Raw genomic sequence first — 9559 nt, 5'->3', positions numbered from 1 at the left:
GGACTCATAGAAAAGAAAAATTATAAGTACTTCTATCAAAATCAATACTTTTGTTCTTCAAAATACTTCATTAAGAAAACAAAATGGGTACTGAAAGAATATGAGAAAAGGGGCTGGAGGGATGGCTCAGTGGTCTAAAGCACCTACTTAGAACAAGCTTAGCAAAGCACAGGGACCGTGGTTCAATCCTCCAGCACCACATGCCAGCCAGCCACGTCCCCTGGAGGGCTGAGCTGGCCACACACACACACACACACACACACACACACACACAAATAAATAAATAAAAAAAAAAAAAAAAAAAAGAATATGAGAAAATATTCAAAATACATATATCTGACAAAGGATTTGTTTCTTGAGTACATAACATTTTATACCCAATAAGAAGAAAAGCAGCCCCCATTTTTAATGGGCAAAAGCTTTGAACAGATACTCATTTTTAAAACAGCAGAAGAGTGGCTAGTAAACACAAAAACAGATGTTCAGTGGTCTGGGAAATGCAAATTAGAACCTCAGTCTCTTCACCTCCACTGGAATGGCTCCACCAGAAGCGTAATGCTGTGGAGGTGAATAGGCTTTCACCTTGCCCTACAACTGACACTTTATATGCTGGGTGTTCCAGAAAGAAGGAACGATGCCTGACGCCGTACGGTGGAGAAAAACTGCTTCACCACTTGTCACTTACCTCGTATGATCTCCAAGATATTTGAAAGGTTACTTTTGAATAGAGACTGCTAAACAGAGCAGATCAGCACATCCACCTCTGCCTGTCGTGGACCAGACGGGGAATAGGGTGACTGAGGCTGGTAACACAAGCCTTCTATTCTGCTTTTGTTTATGGAGGGACCTGATTAAAACTATAGTAAATTAAGTGTCTTAGAGATAAAAATATAATTACTTATCATTACTTTTGATGTGATAGCCATGTCCTACCCCTGAGTACTAAATAATATGTATTCCTGTTAAAATAACTTCCGTTTTCAAAATTCAGACCTTCTACTGAGTCTGTTCAGAAAAGTATTGCCAAAGGAAGTAGTTTTGAGCTGGAATTACCATGACAGGCATTTGCTTGTCTTTGAAAACAAATTAATTTCACTGAATAGACTTTTGCCCTGCAGCCTTTGGGGCCTCATTTCAGGTTCTAGTCAGTGTCTGTCTTCTTATTTCAAGGAGGCTGTTAAGCCTGTCACAGATGATAGACTGAAGTGAATCATCTAACTTGAAAATGTTGTGGCAGAGTGGCAGAGCAGCAGAGAAGCAGAAATAAGGGGAAGGGGAAGCTTTTACTAACTCTAAAGACTCAAAGAGGATCAAGGGCAGGGCGATGGGTGGATCCTCTGACCTGAGACAGGGAGGCTGAGACATTATGGACTTTGGCTAGGGGCAGAGTTTGAGGGCCAGGTTCAGTGACACACAAGGAATGACTGGAGGCTCCCTTCTGTGGGCCGGAAAGGTAAGAGGAAGTTGTATCCAGGGCTGGAGTAGGAAAGGAGGAGGAAGTGGTCATGGGGAGATAAGCTGTTGTTTGGGAGATTCAGCCATGTTGATGTAGCAGTTTGTACTAGGCCAGAAACTATCATTCCCATCTTTTAGTTGTTATGAAGGGGCGATGAATCTCCTAGACTGCTTCCTGCTGAATAGAGGTGTCATCTGGGGGGCAAGGAGGTAGACAGAATGATGTTTCACACGCATATAGATGCTAGTGCCAGGTGTTTCAGCCAGGACAAGAATATCATTAGTGAAGGCTAGCATCCGAGATTGAAGAAATCTTGTGTGGCATCTGAAAGTCATCTGGACAAATGATCTAGAGTTCAGCAGCAACAATAGGACTAGCAGAATGTAGGGGGTCAGAAACCAGATGGAAAAGAAACACATGAGTTACCCTAGGGTTTTTGAACCCTTAATTAGGCAAAGATGTGTAGGTGACAAGAGTTGTAAAGACCACTCAGGTGACAAGAGCTCAGGATCAGGAAGAGTGGGGTTGTCAGATGAAGTGGAGTTGTGTGGGTACCGCTTGTCTTGGGTGATGGAGAACCAGGAGAGCAAGCTGGCTAACAAATTTGACCTCTGTTGTTATTGAGAGGATGACCAGGTGGGGGCCTGTCCACGCAGGATCTAATCCTGTAGGCATGGCACAATATAGCAAGCTATATTAAATCTCCAGGAAATATAGATGCACTGATTGAGTAGTATCTATTAGTTGTAGGAGGCAGGCATCTACTGTTTTCACAGCAGGCACTAGAGGAAGATAAGAATGGGAATATAGTCAGCAGTGAGGGGACAGTTATCCGGAATGGGGAAGTTGTGAAGCAGGAAAGGTCTCCCATACATGAGCTCAAATGGACTTAGGAAGGTGGGGGCCCTGGGAGTGCTTAAGTCTAGTAAGAGCTAAGGGAAGGAGCTGGGGCCAAGGTAGGTAGAGCTCCAGGATAACTTGGGTGAGGTGGGCCTTTAATGGCCCATTTGCCTGTATTCTCCATTGATGTTTAGGGGCTGTTGGATGTTGGGGAACACAGGGGAAGCTGAGGGATCCCAGAAGCAACTAGTGTAGGGGTAGCATGGGTGGCACAAGTAGGACTACAAGTGTCCCAGAATATGTGGTCAGTTAAGGAAGAGAGGGAGGAGCTCGCTGTGCATTGAGGTTGGGTTTACAGAGCAAGCACTGTGAGAAGAGAAGTGAAAGAGAAGCCGAGATTTTGGAGGAGATCTCTCCCCATGAGAAGTGTGGGGCAGGTTGGGATCACAAGGAAATTATGAGTGAAAAACAGTACCTAGAGTTGGCAGAGAAGGGTCCCTGTCTGAGGGGGCTGTGTAGGTCACTCATCAGCACCCACTGTCCACAGTTGATCTGTAGATTAATTAGACTGTAGATCTAATACAGCAACCTGAAAACTCAGGAAGAATATTACATGTGGTCCTCATGTCAACAAGAAAAGAGTTTCCTACCTGGCATGTCCAGCGAGATTCGAGCCTCTGACAAAAATACCTCCATGGGAGTTATGGGCCCCAAGCCCTGTTGTTCCTTTTCAGTGGCAAGACCAAACACATCAACTATTGATGGATCTGGCTGCAGTGAGTTTTCCTGTGAGGGCAGGGAATTGGATGACTTACCCACTCTCTGGCAGACAGGGCGGTCAAATGTCCATGACTCTCAAGCTTGTAGATGGGACCAGGTCTCAGTGGTGGCTGCAAGTTGGGGCAGACTCGTGCCCAGTGTCCTCCTTGGATGTACTTGAGACCATCCAGGAGGGACTCTGGTAGCAGCACTGTTTAGGTTCAGCATTATCTTGCCAAGGTCCTGCTTTGATGGAAGTCCTGAGTGTCGCAGCCAAAGCTGGCACTTGTGTATAGTTAATTTTTGTCTCTATTAGTGAGGACATGAAAAGCCAGATTAAGTAAGTCTTTCTGGTGGAGTTTGAGGGCTGAGGTCTGTCTTTTTAAGCTTAGCATGAATGTCAAAAGTGGATAGGGATATAAAATAGAAATTAAGGGTCTACATTAGTATACTTAGTTGGGAGTGATCCACCTAATTATGAAAATTTTATCTGAGTAGTAAGCACCTTGAAATACAAAGTGTAACCAGGGAAGTGTTATTTCTTATCAACCGTGGTATCCTAGTAGTTAAATCACTGTAGAATGTTAACAGACAACAGTTACATATTCTTAAAGAGATTATTTGTCATCACTAGTCATACATAGTAGCAGAGCATAACAGTCATGATGAAATCTCCATTTTAGCTAAGCATCTCTGAATGTACACAGCATACATATCACATAAGTTTTTGGTAAAGAATTATCATTTGACTGATGTCCTCTTGTTGGCTTGACTTGAACCTGTTACTTCAGATATCTGGAGCATAAGAGAAAAGCATATGTTCACATCTGAAAGAAAATTTAGGTTGTAGAAGATTGTACATTTGGAAGGCATAAGTACATTTAATATATCAAGCGCATCTTTTATGAGAAAACCTTATTTTAATTTTTTTGAAAAACTCTTTTAACCAATGACCAAATTATTGGGTGTGTCTTCCAAGAGACTATGGAGATTATTGGGGGCTCCTAATTAATGGACAAAAGTTGGCCACCCCTCTACCAATTAGAGTCCTGTCCAATAATCCCTCCCCATTGTTATATCATTTAATTATAAGACAATTCTGATGTCACTTAGACCAGCTGCTAACTCAGGAGAAAGCATGCTTCTAAGTACTCAAATATATTTTTGACCAAATTAGAGTATAAGAAAATTAAGTTTGTAATTATAAAAAGACTAGTCAGAACTTTTGTAGGTCAATTATTAAAGTTTTCTTGTAAGACTTTGAAAAACATAGAAACCTCTTACTTACAGTTACTATATATCACAGGAGAGGCCACAAGATGGCAGTGGCCATCATGTGACAAGGCACTAAAAGGTGGCTGGCATCACAAGAAGAGCAACTGTAAAGTAGTGGTGGACGGCCACTTGGCCCAGAGATGGCATGACCCATCATGTGGCTGGCGCTGCACGCTGGTGCTCTGATGTCACAGGAAGAGAGACCACATGGTTGGGGGTGGATGGCCACATGGGGAACAGCTGCAGGTCAGCAGCACAGCTGGGGGAGTCAGCAGGGAGCAAGTGTGGAACAAAGGAGGAAAAAAATGGGAGGAGAGGCCAGCGGAACCTGTGGCTCTGATACGGGGGAGGAAAGACAGAGATTGGAGTAAATAAGGACATGCCAGAGGAGACTGACAGGACAGTTTCCGGTGGGCAGGGTGAAGAGTAGTACCTGTGGATAAGGTGGGGGGTGGGGAGGATAGTGGGGTGGGAAAACAGGGAGGGCCATGTTTTCAGAGTCTACAAAGGCTTTAAAGGCATTTTTAGCCACTTGCCATTGCAGTAACAGAAATTTTAAGGATTCAGAAGTTCCTTCTTCAGGCCATTGGCTGCAATCGTCCAGTTCATACTGTGGCCAAGCCATCTGGCAGTAAAAAATTAGTTGTTACAGCCCTGATGTGTGAGGAGGGCACTAAGGTTCTTTAGGAGACAACCCAGCGGCATATGCTTTGAAGGATGGAAGAATATTTCCCAAGGTGGCCGAATTAAAATGAGCCAAAGATTAGGGCAAAAGCCCAATGTCACTTCTTGTTAAAAAGCTGTCACTTTTTAACTGGAGTGAGTGTAAAAGAGAGAGAGAGAGACAGAGCACTAGAAAAAGCAGAGGACCAAGGTCCAGACAGACAAGGAAGATGAGGGGGTCCCGATGTGAGCTCACGATTTTTGAGATGAGGGAAACAAAATGAGCAAGACTCCTTTCGAGATGAGTTTGGGCTCACCAGTGAGCACTGAGATTGGTGAGCTAGCAGCGGCAGGCAGCAGAGGCAAAGAGAGCACCTCACTGGTGAGCAAGCTCAAAAAACCGGGGAGGCCTCCAGGAGCTATACCGATCTGGGTCACAAGGCACCAAAGTGTTAGGTTTTGTCGGTGGTGGCAGCGGCAGCAGCAGTGGTGGCATGGCAGAGAAGCAAAAATGAGGGAGAGGGGAACCTTTATTAACTCTGAAAACACAGAGAGAATCAAGCACAGGGAGGAGACAGGGAGCCTGAGACTTTGTGGACATTAACTAGGCGCGGAGCTTGAGGGGCAGGTTCAGTGACACACAAGAAGTGACTGGAGGCTCCCTTGTGTGAGCAGGAAAGGCTGGAGTGGGGAAGGAGGAGGAAGTGGGCATGGGGAAGATAAGATGCTGTGTGGGGGGATTCAGCCATGTTAAATCAGGCCATGATAATTTAGCAGTTTGTACTGGGGCCGAAACTGTCAGAAAACCCCTAATTCTGGGGCAGGTTAAAGGGCAGGAAATTCCAAGTCGTGGGATCCCAGTATCGCCGACCCTGCAGCGGTGTGCTCTACGAAGAGGATGAGTGGGGGGGGGAAGCAGAGCTGCCCCTCATCTTCCCACAGCTCCCCTGACTCAGTCACCCCTCGGCTTTGATTGGCCTAAGGCAAAATACTTTACTTTTAGCTTCACTTAGTGTCAAAAGTTCAGCCTTTCCCTGTGATTGTAGACAGACAGCGGATTTAAAATTGGTAGCCAGTGGGCTTGAGATGCCAAGATCACCTCAGCCCTTTTGTCCCCAGCGTTGGAGTCCAAATGCACAGCCTCTCGTACATGTTCATGACTCATTTTTTTTTTTTTTTTTTTTTTCCTTTCTTAAAAATTATAGTTTTCAGGGGCCGGCCCCTTAGCTCAGTTCTTTAAGTGGCTGCTTCAACAAAGCAGTCAGGCTCAGGTTGCTGTGGTTGGATCCCCACAACTCAAGCCAGCCAAACCTGCCCTGAAGGCATTCGGAGCAAAAAATATATATATATATAGTTTTCTTTCCTCATAGGAGGGCCCATTTGGGTTGGGCCAGGTGCTGGAGAGTGGTCCAGATGACCTCTTCAGATGACCAGAGATGCTCACAAGGCTCTAGACAGCGGTGATGCTACGTAGAGACCCATCCGTGTCGGGCATCCTTTCTGCAGGAAGTGCGCCCATTAAGGATCAGGCTGAACCTTCATCACTAGGGTGCTTAGTCTCGTAGAGTAGCGAGGACAGCCACCGTGTGACCTGCAGAGGGCTGGATGCGGGCCTGCAGGCACAGTGCTCCGGCAAGCTGAGGCCAGAGGCTCACAACTTCAACCCAGCCTGGACAAGACAGTGACTTCTAAGACTATCTCGAAAACCTGGGAACCCACGTCCAAAAGCCAAGAGAAAGTTTGGAGGTTGTTATCAATACCACAGCATACACAAGAGCCCTCACTAGCAGCCTCTGGAACAGCTAGGAATGGCAGGAAAGGCAATTTCTCCAGACTTCTTTCTGCCCCTCCACACAGGAGTATCTTCCTGCACCAATTTGGACATTTAATGGTTTAATGCGCTATGTAAGGGGCTGTTTGTCTCTCCCAAAGGTTGGGAGATTTCACCACTGCCTTCGGGCCCACTCTCTAGCCTAGCTGGGGGTAGGGGCTGCCCAGAGAATGACTTCTGCCATTGGAGTATGTGCCCCTTGGGCACACTTACTGTCTTACTGAACAACTCAGCTGGTTGCTGAAGCAGTGACCAGACCCCGTCAGCCTCTATCAGTAGCACCTGCCATCTGCCAGCCCCGTGCCAGGCGCGGGGTCTGCCCTCGAGAGCACATGGTCTGGCAGAAGGGGAGACGCTGGCAGACATAGTCAGCCCAAGCAAAGTGCTGGGAGCACGGAGGAGCAGGGGCTCAGGTGAAGGGACCTCAGAGACTCATGCCTTGTGACGACAGGAAAGGCTTTTTTTAGGCTTTGGACTGTGACACCTCCCAAGAAGTAGTGGTGAGTGCAGGAGCTTAGCCTGGGAGGGCTGGGGGACGAGTCAGCATTTCTGTACCTAGAGAAGAAGATGCCAGGCCAGAGAGAAGCCGGGCCTTGGGTGCTGTCCGGAGGCCCAAAGGGCTTGGGCCAAGTGCAGGCAGAGGATGGCAGCAGCGCACTTTCCTTATTCATCTGTTCATGATGTAATAAAGCCAGGCGTGGTGGCGCATGCCTGTAATCCCAGCACTTGGGAGGCTGAGGCAGTAGGATCGTTGCAAGTTCAAGACCAGCTAGGCTACAAAGTGAGTTCAAGGTCAGCTTGAACTGCATAGCGAGACCCTGTCTCAAAAAGAAAAAAAAAATTAGAACGTGGGTAGTTTCCTGCTCTCTGGCTTCCCTAGACAGGGAGTGGGGGCAGCAGTGTGGGGTAAAAGATAACGAGTCCACCCTGCCGGGCACCAGTGATATTGTCCATACCCCTGTTTTCACCTTTAAGTTTTTCAGAAGTTTGCTGTCTTCCACATCCCTGGCTGGGACCCTCCACTGTCATCTCAAAGCGCATATCCCCTACCCCAACCCATGCTGGGGATTGAACCCAGAAGTCATGCTTGCTAGGCAGGCACTCTTCCACTGAGCCAAGCCCCCAGATAATTTAATGTTTTAATTTACAGAAGCTGTTGCATGGTTTGGTCGTGCTGTGTTTTAAAAGTATGCATACATCACTGGTTGGATTCAGCACATTAAAGATCGCATTACCTCGGTCAGTCTCGTGCTCAGAGTGCATGACCTCCTCGCCTGCAGAAGTGCAGCGTGCCGCCCTTCACTGTGGTCACTGCACTGTGCAGTAGGCCTCTTGCAGTTTCTTCCCCCATGTCTTAACTGCATATCCTGCACGCACACACACACCCACGCATCCAGCTTCTGGTAACCACCATTATTTCTGCCTCAGTGAGATCAGCTTCTTCCGATGAGTGAGATCATGCAGCAGCCTTTCTCAGCCTTGGATTTTAATATACTTCCTCCAGTATGAGCAGTTTGCAGACCCTAGAACTGGCTGGCTGTGTCCGCCCTCCAGTGAAAACACCCTTTGCTTCTCTCGCTGCCCTTCCTCCTGGGTTCGCCCAATACAGCACCTTCGTGATGCCTTCCCTGACGTGCTCGGCCACAGACCACCAGTGGTAGTCAGTATAGATCTGCCCACAGCCGTGTACCCTCCTGTCCACCTCATGGGAAGACTGGCAGGTCGTCACCACTGCTGCCACACGTACCCCTACACCCACCACACCCCGCAGGCAGCTGGCATCTCTGGGTGCGCTGTGCCTGTCTAGGTGCAGGGGACACCCATAAATATTTCTTAAGTGATTAAGCCCAGAGGGGCGCTCCCAGCAGAGTTAGAAGATTCCAAAGTACAGAATGAAAAGCACCAAAGATGAATGTGAATTACGTGACTGCTGTAGGTCTGCTTCAGGGCACCCCTCCCCTTGTTACCTAGGTGAATGGCTGTCAGCTTGCTTTCTGTGCATGGAAGGGACTAGAGGGGAGAAAGGAAAGCCAGGTGCTGTGATGCCTACCCATAATCCCAACACAGAGCCTGAAGCATAAGGATCACAAGTTCAAGGCCACCCTGGGCTCCATAATTAGCTCAAGACCAGCATGGATTACACAGCAGTTCCCTGTCTTTAAAAAAAAAAAAAAAAGGAATAAGGGAGAAGGAAGGCAGAGGCCCAGGCAGGAGATCTGGCAAGGGTTTAGAGACCAAAGTGCAGCTGCCATCTAGGACCTGGATCCACCTGAGAGCTGATCTACACCCCTTCTCCCTTCCTTCCTAAACTTTTGGCCCGTTTTGTACCGCCACCTGGTGGCCACACCTCGAAATGACAGCCCCCTGCACGGAGAGCCTTTAAGGCAGAAAGCAGTTTGAGGTTGGCCCACAGCTGTGACAGACACTGAAGAGCACAGAGATTTGCCTTGTCCCGGTGAGGCACTCCACAAGCTCACTGTCAGCTTTTTAAAGATGTCTCTAGCCTCCAAAAGGCTGAGAATCACTGCCGTAAAGGATTCTTTTTTTTTTAAATGAAATTTCCCAAAGAACTATAGCATAAAAGGTAAGGAGGCAGATCTGGATCCCTGCTGCTTGGAACCCCACGCTCGACCTTCCCAGCGTACTTACGCACAGCTCGGGAGCTAGTTCTCGTGCAACCGAAGGCCTCCAGCAGCCTCGGCCCACCGCGCCCTGGAAGCCGGGAAGCCCACAAG

General features: G+C 47.6%; 1 protein-coding gene across 2 annotated transcripts in view; it reads left to right on the top strand.

Annotated features, from left to right (window-relative positions):
- Gab2 (GRB2 associated binding protein 2) overlaps window positions 1-9559 on the top strand; it is a 156897-nt gene that overhangs the window by 137617 nt on the left and 9721 nt on the right. The window lies entirely within an intron of this gene.

This window comes from Octodon degus, unplaced genomic scaffold, assembly GCF_000260255.1.
Source record: "Octodon degus isolate 3935 unplaced genomic scaffold, OctDeg1.0 scaffold00049, whole genome shotgun sequence".
Taxonomy (NCBI): Eukaryota; Metazoa; Chordata; class Mammalia; order Rodentia; family Octodontidae; genus Octodon; species Octodon degus.
Note: the sequence above shows the minus strand (reverse complement) of the source record. Positions and strands in the feature narration are given on the sequence as shown.